Source organism: Haliotis cracherodii, unplaced genomic scaffold (assembly GCF_022045235.1).
Source record: "Haliotis cracherodii isolate W230 unplaced genomic scaffold, xgHalCrac1.p SCAF_3, whole genome shotgun sequence".
In the NCBI taxonomy this organism is placed as follows: domain Eukaryota; kingdom Metazoa; phylum Mollusca; class Gastropoda; order Lepetellida; family Haliotidae; genus Haliotis; species Haliotis cracherodii.
The window spans coordinates 2,243,777-2,256,597 of NW_027266286.1; positions in this window are offsets into that span (position 1 = coordinate 2,243,777).

The following is a 12,821-nucleotide window of genomic DNA, read 5'->3' on the forward strand; positions in this document are numbered from 1 at the left end:
GTTTGCGCCCTCGTCTGCTACGAGGTTTACAAACACAGTGAAAATGCGGACATATAAGGTCCTGCGTGAATGAATGTCTGTAAGATCATTCGTTCTCGGGGCATATGGTGTGATGTACCCTGTGTGTGAGCCTGACGGCTAGGGGTACATAGGCTCACACACAGGGTACATCACACCTGACGGCTCGGGGTACATAGGCTCACACACAGAGTACATCACACCATATGCCCCTCTAGAACTGTTGACAACTTATAATGGTAATATGTATTTTGGAGGACTGTTCTGAATGACGTAAACCCCACCAGCCTTCTTCCACATTGATACGTCGTCATAATGACACGATGAGACCTACTACAACACGTACCATGGAGTGAAGCAGTACAGACCCAGTGTATGACATCAGGTAGACATCAGACCCGTGAAGATCCGGGGTAAAATGGGTCTTCAGCAACCCATGCTTGCCGTAAAAGGCGACTACGCTTGTCGAAAGATCAACGGAATCGGGTGGTCAGGTTCGCTGACTTGGTTGATGCATGTCATCGATCCCAATTGCGCTGATCGATGGTCATGATGTTAATCACTGGATTGTCTGGTCCAGACTCGATTATTTACAGACCGCCGTCATATAACTGGACTATTGCTGAGTGCACTGTTAAACAACAAACAAAAACGTTCTATGTGTTGTGTGTTTATTATTTACGCTACAGCAGGCCAGTATTTGATAATAACCAACGTCCCACATCGCCGGGCTACGATGACAGGCAATCAACCAAGTCACTGAGCCTGACAACCAATCTAATTAAGCATGTCGTCTCTCACGACAAGAGCTGGGGCGTTGGGGTGTTCACCTTCAACTCACGACAAGACCTGGAGAGTTTGGGTGTTCACTTTTAACTCACAAGACCTGGAGAGTTGGGGTTTTCACCTTTAACTCACGACAAGACCTGGAGAGTTGGGGTGTTCACCATTAATTCACGACAAGACCTGGAGAGTTGGGGTGTTCACCTTTAACTCAAAACAAGACCTGGAGAGTTGGGGTGTTCACCTTTTACACACGACAAGACCTGTAGGGTTTGGGTGTTCACCATTAAGTCACGACAAGACCTGGAGAGTTGGGGTGTTCACCTTTAACTCACTACAAGACCTAGAGAGTTGGGGTGTTCATCTTTAACTCACCCGACCTGGAGAGTTCGGGTGTTCACCTTCAACTCAAGACAAGAGCTTGAGAGTTGGGATGTTCACCTTCAACTCACGACAAGACCTGGAGAGTATAGGTTTCCACCTTTAACTCACGACAAGACCTGGAGAGTTGGGGTGTTCACTTTTAACTCATGACAAGAGCTGGAGAGTTGGGGTGTTCAGTTTTAACTCACGACAAGACCTGTGGAGTTGGGGTGTTCACTTTTAACTCACGAAAAGAACTGGGGCGTTGGGGTGTTCACTTTTAACTCACGACAAGAACTGGAGAGTTGGGGTGTTCACCTTCAACTCACAAGAGCTAGAGAGTTGGGGTGTTCACCATTAACTCACGACAAGACCTGGAGAGTTGGGGTGTTCACCTTTAACTAACAACAAGACCTGGAGAGTATGGGTTTCCACCTTTAACTCACGACAAGACCTGGAGAGTTGGGGTGTTCACCATTAACTCACGACAAGACCTGGAGAGTTGGGGTGTTCACCTTTAACTAACGACAAGACCTGGAGAGTTGGGGTGTTCACTTTTAACTCACGACAAGACCTGGATAGTTGGGGTGTTCAGTTTTAACTCACGACAAGACCTGTGGAGTTGGGGTGTTCACTTTTAACTCATGACAAGAACTGTGAAGTTGGGGTGTTCACTTTTAACTTACGACAAGAACTGGAGAGTTGGGGTGTTCACCTTCAACTCACAAGACCTGGAGATTTGGGGTGTTCACCTTTAACTAACGACAAGACCTGGAGAGTTAGGGTGTTCACTTTTAACTCACGACAAGCCCTGGAGAGTTGGGGTGTTCACCGTCAACTCACGACAAGAGCTAGGGAGTTGGGGTGTTCACCTTCAACTCAAGACAAGACCTGTAGAGTTTGGGTGTTCACTTTTAACTCACAAGCCCTGGAGAGTTTGGGTGTTCACCTTCAACTCACGACAAGACCTGGAGAGTTGGGGTGTTCACCATTAATTCACGACAAGACCTGGAGAGTTGGGGTGTTCACCTTTGACTCAAAACAAGACCTGGAGAGTTGGGGTGTTCACCTTTAATTTACGACAAGACCTTTAGAGTTGGGGTGTTCACCATTAAGTCACGACAAGACATGGAGAGTTGGGGTGTTCACCTTTAAATCACTACAAGACCTGGAGAGTTGGGGTGTTCATCTTTAACTCACAAGACCTGGAGAGTTCTGGTGTTCACCTTCAACTCAAGACAAGAGCTTCAGAGTTGGGATGTTCACCTTCAACTCACGACAAGACCTGGAGAGTTGGGGTTTTCACCTTTAACTCACGACAAGACCTGGAGATTTGGTGTGTTCACCATTAATTCACGACAAGACCTGGAGAATCGGGGTGTTCACCTTCAACTCAAAACAAGACCTGGAGAGTTGGGGTGTTCACCTTTAACTCACGACTAGACCTGTAGAGTTGGGGTGTTCACCATTAAGTCACGACAAGACCTGGAGAGTTGGGGTGTTCACCTTTAACTCAATACAAGACCTGGAGAGTTGGGGTGTTCATCTTTAACTCACATGACCTGTATAGTTGGGGTGTTCACCTTCAACTCAAGACAAGAGCTTGAGAGTTGGGATGTTCACCTTCAACTCACGACAAGACCTGGAGAGTATGGGTTTCCACCTTTAAGTCACGACAAGACCTGGAGAGTTGGGGTGTTCACTTTTAACTCACGTCAAGAACTAGGGAGTTCAGGTGTTCACTTTTAACTCACGACAAGAACTGGAGAGTTGGGGTGTTCACCTTCAACTCACAAGAGCTGGAGAGTTGGGGTGTTCACCATTAACTCACGATAAGACCTGGAGAGTTGGGGTGTTCACCTTTAACTAACGACAAGAGCTGGAGAGTATGGGTTTCCACCTTTAACTCACGACAAGACCTGGAGAATTGGGGTGTTCACCATTAACTCACGACAATACCCGGAAAGTTGGGGTGTTCACCTTTAACTAACGACAAGACCTGGAGAGTTGGGGTGTTCACTTTTAACTCACGACAAGACCAGGATAGTTGGGGTGTTCAGTTTTAACTCACGACAAGACCTGTGGAGTTGGGGCGTTCACTTTTAACTCACGACAAGAACTGGAGAGTTGGGGTGTTCACCTTTAACTCACAAGAGCTGGAGAGTTGGGGTGTTCACCATTAACTCACGACAAGACCTGGAGAGTTGGGGTGTTCACCTTTAACTAACGACAAGACCTGGAGAGTTGGGGTGTCCACCTTTAACTCACGACAAGACCTGGAGAGTTGGGGTGTTCACCATTAACTCACGACAAGACCTGGATAGTTGGGGTGTTCACCTTGAACTCATGACAAGACCTGGCGAGTTGGGGTGTTCACCTTCAACTCACGACTAAATAAGAAACGTTTGGCGACAACACAATCTGATTCGCGTTTTCATTCTAACTTGGTGTACTTACTATTTCCCGTTTCAGGATCATGGTCCCGTTCCACAAAGTGTTTGTAAAAGTATGGTTATTACGAGTTTCCTTATCGCTACGACAGCTTGGTGGAACGGAGCCTAGTTTTCTTCCGCGACACAACCGGTGGCACGTGACTGTGTACACATTTAGGTCATACGCTCATGAAATAGCAACAAGTAGGAGAATTAACATTTTGTCAGGTCGTTGAAATATAAACAGTTGTAGTTAGTGAGTGATTTGGGTTTAACATCGCCAGTGTCACATTGAACAGAACTGTCTTCTGACAAGTTTCCAAATATTATCATGAAGTATCATGAAGTTCACGTACAACTCTGCCTGTGATGAATTGAATTAATTACTCCTTGACATTTGTCTGTACAAGTAACATCAAGTAAATTAGTATAAGAATGAACCTCACGTTGTGTTTGTTTGTTTGAATAGTCAGTGAGTCAGTTGGGTTTCACGCCGCTTTGGACATATTATGTTGTATATGACGGCGTGCCAGCTTGATAAGGGAGGCAACAACAAGCAGCCATAATAATTAACCTTTACTTTCTGTGACTTCACTGGACTATAGTTAGTGAGTATTGTGTTACGCCGCTTGTAGCAATATTCCAGTAATATCACGGCGACACCAGAAATTGGCCTCACACATTTTACCCATGTGGGGAACTGAACCTGGGACTTAGGTGTGACGAGCGAACGCAGTAACCACTGGACTTCTCCAGCGTCCCCATTGGACTATAAAACTATAAATAAACATTCCTTGTATAAATGTTAACATTTTCTCCTGCTGTATTGAACTAATTATTTGAACTAATAGCGTTTTGAAAGTAAATAAGAACATGGAGTTTATCGTCTCCCTCCCTTCCAATTATAACATGACACGTCACTGGCAGTAAAACACTGTTTTGTATTAAAAGAATATATAGAAAAATATGTATTACAGTAATCAAACAAAACCATGCAAGGATATGGCATGCATTCATACAGTACTTTTATCAAATACAACAAAAGATCAATCCCAGCTATGCATCATATATGAACAGTCAATGATGAAGATTAAGCTGCCTAGAGCTGCATATACAGTAAACTACGGTTATAACGAACACGCTTATAACGAACTGACGGATATAACGAACTAACTTTTTGGTCCCGACTATTTGCTGTAGTTATGCTGTACATATGCTTGTAACGAACTACGGTTATATCGAACTAAAAATAGTAGTCCCTTTGAGTTCGTTATAACTGTAGTTTACTGTATAACATTTTAATGTAAATCATATAAACGACAAATCAAACTGAATATTCAACCTCCCCGAAATAAACTGAAAAACTTGTACTGTATACATGAAAAAGGTCAAGATCTATATACAAGGAAATAGTCAACTAAACATTTTTTAAACCTGGTGCACTCAATCTCTTTCATACTCATTAAGACAGATGATGTTTAGCTGGGGATACGAGGCTGTGCGTTGTAATATCAGGCGAGGCATACTCTGTTTGAAAACGAAAACGAGTTTATGTCTGATATTGGTGCTCAATACAATGGACCCATGAAGATCGGGGGTAGAATAGGTCTTCAGCAACCCATGCTTGTCGTAAGAGGCGACTATGATTGTTGTAAGAGTCGACCAACGAGATCGGGTGGTCAGGCTCGCTGACTTGATTGATGTATGTCACCGTATCCCATTTGCGTGGATCGATGCTCATGATGTCAACCACTGGATTGTCTGGTCCAGACTCGATTATTTAAAGACCGCTGTCATATAGCTAGAATATTTGTGAGTGCGGTGTGAACAACAAACAAACAAAGAGAACAGTTTTATGAATATAACTCTCTTTGTTGTTTTTGTGTGTGTGGTTAAATCTGCACTCCAGCACTAAGATCATTTTATTCCATGAGTTAGAAAGGTAATGGGCCCGTGAAGGTCCAGGGTAGAATATTGCTTGTTTGTTTGTTTGTTGTTTAACGCCACACTCAGCAATATTCCAGCTATATGAAGACGGCTAAATAATCGAGTCTGGACCAGGCAATCCCGTGACTGACATCGTGAGCAACAGTCCACGCCGTCGGGGTACGATGACACAAACCACCGACCCTGATCACACGATCTCCTCCAACGACCAGTATAGGTTGGTGGGATCTTTTTATTACCCCGGAACCCCCACAGGGATAACCTTCTCTGATATATCAACAACCATCTGTACACCATCCCACTCACCAGGATGTTGAATACTTCGACTGATGGTTTGATGTTAGCATGAATGAAGCCACGGGGCCCCACAACGCCTCCTTCTCTCTCTTGTTTCTAGGTTTGTCAGCACCATACCAGTGCTCGTGGGTTTCACCGAAGTGGTAAAAGTCTGAGACCTGCATCACTTCGGGCTTTCCTCCCACATTAAGCTACCACGCCTTGATATAACTGGAATACTGTTAAAAGCGGCGTTAAACCCAACTCACTCACTCACTCACTCACTCCTTCTCTCTCTTCTCCCTCTCCACTCGATGACCCTGCGTTTTGGGGGATTATGCAGCGGACGATGGTGACAATAGTTATGACCCCTGTTCCATAACACGGTCTTAAGTTCGTGTCAAGATATGTGAGTTAGGAAATCTTCGCGAACACGTGCCCCTTACACAACAAGGCCTGAACCACGTGTGCGGGAATACACGCTACTGCGTATCAAGTGGTATTTAAATCCTTGTCCTTGTGCATGCTCACTGTGACTGTTTGTCATACAACACGAGCACAAAAGAGAAGGAAATGAGAGGACACGATTTCCCGAAATAGATATTCCTCTGTAAAATGGAACCTGTTCGCTCACATCTGATATGAACACATTTATGGAGCATATGTATCAGCTGTGACAGTATGAAAATTCCTTATCATGATGATGAATCTGCCTGCGAAAAGGATGTGATACTACAAATAGGTGTTATGATGAATATGACTGTCCAATGACTTTTTTCATGTACGACATTACATTTTTAACATGAGATATTAATACATCATTATCAATGAAAGTCATCAAGCTTTATAAAGTGTTCTGCAAAGCCAGCCAAACATGAAAGTAATAAACATAACAATTGCACAATGCATGGAATGGATATCGGGTTAACACACGATCATACTTCCATACAGTTCAGTAAAATATACAACTAAAACGGTAAAACCCGTTATTAACGCAAATGAACGCACTAACACCGACAAAACGATCTTAATGTTCATCGAACGAATGTGTTGATTGCTTTTTGAACATTTGCGCTGAATGTGAAATCCGCAATTGTCATTGCAGAGAACTGAATATTCCACTAGTTAAACATTCTGTACATATACAACAACGAACTGAACATTCCACTAGCTAAACATACTGTACACAGACAACAACGAACTGAACATTCCACTAGTTAAACATACTGTACACAGACAACAACGAACTGAACAATCCACAAGTTAAACATTCTGTATATAGACCATTACGAACTGAACATTCCACTAGCTGAACATAATGTACATAGACAACAACGAACTGAACATTCAACTAGTTAAACATTCTGTACATAGACAACAACGAACTGAACATTCCACTAGTTAAACATACTGTACACAGACAACAACGAACTGAACAATCCACAAGTTAAACATTCTGTATATAGACCATTACGAACTGAACATTCCACTAGCTGAACATAATGTACATAGACAACAACGAACTGAACATTCAACTAGTTAAACATTCTGTACATAGACAACAACGAACTGAACATTCCACTAGCTAAACATTCTGTACACAGACAACAACGAACTGAACATTCCATTAGCTAAACATTCTGTACATAGACAACAACGAACTGAACATTCCACTAGCTAAACATTCTGTATATAGACAACAACGAACTGAACATTCAACTAGTTAAACATTCTGTACATAGAAAACAACGAACTGAACATTCAACTAGCTAAACATTCTGTACACAGACAACAACGAACTGAACATTCCATTAGCTAAACATTCTGTACATAGACAACAACGAACAGAACATTCCACTAGCTAAACATACTTTACATAGACAAAAACGAACTGAACATTCCACTAGCTAAACATACTGTACACAGACAACAACGAACTGAACAATCCACAAGTTAAACATTCTGTATAAAGACCATTACGAACTGAACATTCCACTAGCTGAACATTCTCTACATAGACAACAACGAACTGAACATTCAACTAGTTAAACATTCTGTACATAGACAACAACGAACTGAACATTCCACTAGCTAAACATTCTGTACACAGACAACAACGAACTGAACATTCCATTAGCTAAACATTCTGTACATAGACAACAACGAACTGAACATTCCACTAGCTAAACATTCTGTACACAGACAACAACGAACTGAACATTCCACTAGCTAAACATTCTGTACACAGACAACAACGAACTGAACATTCCACTAGCTAAACATTCTGTACACAGACAACAACGAACTGAACATTCCACTAACTAAACATTCTGTACACAGACAACAACGAACTGAACATTCAAATAGTTAAACATTCTGTACATAGACAAGAACAAACTCAACATTTCACTAGCTAAACATTCTGTACATAGAAAACAACGAACTGAACATTCCACTAGCTAAACATTCTGTACACAGACAACAACGAACTGAACATTCCATTAGCTAAACATTCTGTACATAGACAACAACGAACTGAACATTCCACTAGCTAAACATACTTTACATAGACAACAACGAACTGAACATTCCACTAGCTAAACATACTGTACACAGACAACAACGAACTGAACAATCCACAAGTTAAACATTCTGTATATAGACCATTACGAACTGAACATTCCACTAGCTGAACATAATGTACATAGACAACAACGAACTGAACATTCAACTAGTTAAACATTCTGTACATAGACAACAACGAACTGAACATTCCACTAGCTAAACATTCTGTACACAGACAACAACGAACTGAACATTCCATTAGCTAAACATTCTGTACATAGACAACAACGAACTGAACATTCCACTAGCTAAACATTCTGTATATAGACAACAACGAACTGAACATTCAACTAGTTAAACATTCTGTACATAGAAAACAACGAACTGAACATTCCACTAGCTAAACATTCTGTACACAGACAACAACGAACTGAACATTCCATTAGCTAAACATTCTGTACATAGACAACAACGAACAGAACATTCCACCAGGTAAACATACTTTACATAGACAACAACGAACTGAACATTCCACTAGCTAAACATACTGTACACAGACAACAACGAACTGAAAAATCCACAAGTTAAACATTCTGTATAAAGACCATTACGAACTGAACATTCCACTAGCTGAACATTCTCTACATAGACAACAACGAACTGAACATTCAACTAGTTAAACATTCTGTACATAGACAACAACGAACTGAACATTCCACCAGCTAAACATTCTGTACACAGACAACAACGAACTGAACATTCCATTAGCTAAACATTCTGTACATAGACAACAACGAACTGAACATTCCACTAGCTAAACATTCTGTACACAGACAACAACGAACTGAACATTCCACTAGCTAAACATTCTGTACACAGACAACAACGAACTGAACATTCCACTAGCTAAACATTCTGTACACAGAAAACAACGAACTGAACATTCCACTAGCTAAACATTCTGTACACAGACAACAACGAACTGAACATTCAACTAGTTAAACATTTTGTACATAGACAAGAACGAACTCAACATTTCACTAGCTAAACATTCTGTACATAGAAAACAACGAACTGAACATTCCATTAGCTAAACATTCTGTACATAGACAACAACGAACTGAACATTCCATTAGCTAAACATTCTGTACATAGACAACAACGAACTGAACATTCCACTAGCTAAACATACTTTACATAGACAACAACGAACTGAACATTCCACTAGCTAAACATACTGTACACAGACAACAACGAACTGAAGAATCCACAAGTTAAACATTCTGTATATAGACCATTACGAACTGAACATTCCACTAGCTGAACATAATGTACATAGACAACAACGAACTGAACATTCAACTAGTTAAACATTCTGTACATAGACAACAACGAACTGAACATTCCACTAGCTAAACATTCTGTACACAGACAACAACGAACTGAACATTCCATTAGCTAAACATTCTGTACATAGACAACAACGAACTGAACATTCCACTAGTTAAACATACTTTACATAGACAACAACGAACTGAACATTCCACTAGCTAAACATTCTGTACACAGACAACAACGAACTGAACATTCCACTAGCTAAACATTCTGTACACAGACAACAACGAACTGAACATTCAACTAGTTAAACATTCTGTACATAGACAACAACGAACTCAACATTCCACTAGCTAAACATAATGTGCATAGACAACAACGAACTGAACATTCAACTAGTTAAACATTCTGTACATAGACAACAACGAACTGAACATTCCACGAGCTAAACATTCTGTACACAGGCAACAACGAACTGAACATTCCATTAGCTAAACATTCTGTACACAGACAACAACGAACTGAACATTCCATTAGCTAAACATACTTTACATAGACAACAACGAAATGAACATTCCACTAGCTGAACATTCTGTACATAGACAACAACGAACTGAGCATTCCACTAGTTAAACATTCTGTACATAGACAACAACGAACTGAGCATTCCACTAGATAAACATACTGTACACAGACAACAACGAACTGAACATTCCACTAGCTAAACATACTGTACACAGACAACAACGAACTGAACATTCCATTAGCTAAACATTCTGTACATATACAACAACGAACTGAGCATTCCACTAGCTGAACATACTCCACAAAAACAAAAACGAACTGAACATTCCACCAGCTAAACATACTGTACATATACAACAACGAACTGAACATTCCACCAGCTAAACATTCTGTACATAGACAACAACGAACTGAGCATTCCACTAGTTAAACATTCTGTACATAGACAACAACGAACTGAACATTCCACCAGCTAAACATACTGTACACAGACAACAACGAACTGAACATTCCACTAGCTAAACATACTGTACATAGACAACAACGAACTGAGCATTCCACTAGTTAAACATTCTGTACACAGACAACAACGAACTGAGCATTCCACTAGCTAACCATTCTGTACACAGGTAACAACGAACAGAACATTCCACTAGCTAAACCTACTGTACACAGACAACAACGAACTGAACATTCCACTAGCTAAACCTACTGTACACAGACAAGAACGAACTGAACATTCCACTAGCTAAACATTCTGTACACAGACAACAACGAACTGAACATTCCACTAGCTAAACATACTGTACACAGACAACAACGAACTGAACATTCCACTAGCTAAACATACTGTACACAGACAACAACGAACTGAACATTCCACTAGTTAAACATACTGTAAACAGACAACAACGAACTGAACAATCCACAAGTTAAACATTCTGTATATAGACCATTACGAAGTGAACATTCCACTAGCTAAACATTCTGTACACAGACAACAACGAACTGAACATTCCATTAGCTAAACATTCTGTACATAGACAACAACGAACTGAGCATTCCACCAACTAAACATACTGTACACAGACAACAACGAACTGAGCATTCAACTAGTTAAACATTCTGTACATAGACAACAACGAACTGAACATTCCACTAGCTAAACATTCTGTACACAGACAACAACGAACTGAACATTCCATTAGCTAAACATTCTGTACATAGACAACAACGAACTGAACATTCCACTAGTTAAACATACTGTACACCTACAACAACGAACTGAACAATCCACAAGTTAAACATTCTGTATATAGACAACAACGAACTGAACATTCCACTAGCTGAACATACTGTACATAGACAACAACGAACTGAACATTCAACTAGCTAAACATTCTGTAAATAGACAACAACGAACTGAACATTCCGCTATCTAAACATACTGTACATAGACAACAACGAACTGAACATTCAACTAGTTAAACATTCTGTACATAGGCAACAAGGAACTGAGCATTCCACTAGTTAAACATACTGTACACAGACAACAACGAACTGAGCATTCCACTATCTAAACATACTGTACATAGACAACAACGAACTGAACATTCCACTAGTTAAACATACTGTACACAGACAATAACGAACTGAACATTCCACTAGCTAAACATACTGTACACAGACAACAACGAACTGAACATTCCACTAGTTAAACATACTGTACATAGAAAACAACGAACTGAACATTCCACTAGCTAAACATACTGTACATAGACAACAACGAACTGAACATTCCACCAGCTAAACATTCTGTACATAGACAACAACGAACTCAACATTCCACTAGCTAAACATACTGTACATAGACAACAACGAACTGAACATTCCACTAGTTAAACATTCTGTACATAGACAACGAACTGAGCATTCCACTAGCTAAACATACTTTACATAGACAACAACGAACTGAGCATTCAACTAGCTAAACATACTGTACACAGGCAACAAAGAACTGAACATTCCACTAGCTAAACATGCTGTACACAGGTAACAACGAACTGAACATTCCACTAGCTAAACATACTGTACACAGACAACAACGAACTGAACATTCCACTAGTTAAACATTCTGTACATAGACAACAACGAACTGAGCATTCCACTAGCTAAACATTCTGTACACAGACAACAACGAACTGAACATTCCACTAACTAAACATTCTCTACACAGGTAACAACGAACTGAACATTCCACTAGCTAAACATACTGTACACAGACAACAACGAAATGAACATTCCACTAGTTAAACATTCTGTACATAGACAACAACGAACTGAACATTCCACTAGCTAAACATACTGTACACAGACAACAACGAAATGAACATTCCACTAGTTAAACATTCTGTACTTATACAACAACGAACTGAACATTCCACTAGCTAAACATACTCCACAAAAACAACAACGAACTGAACATTCCACTAGCGAAACATACTGTACATATACAACAACGAACTGAACATTCCACTAGCTGAGAATACTGTACATAGGCAACAACTAACTGAACAT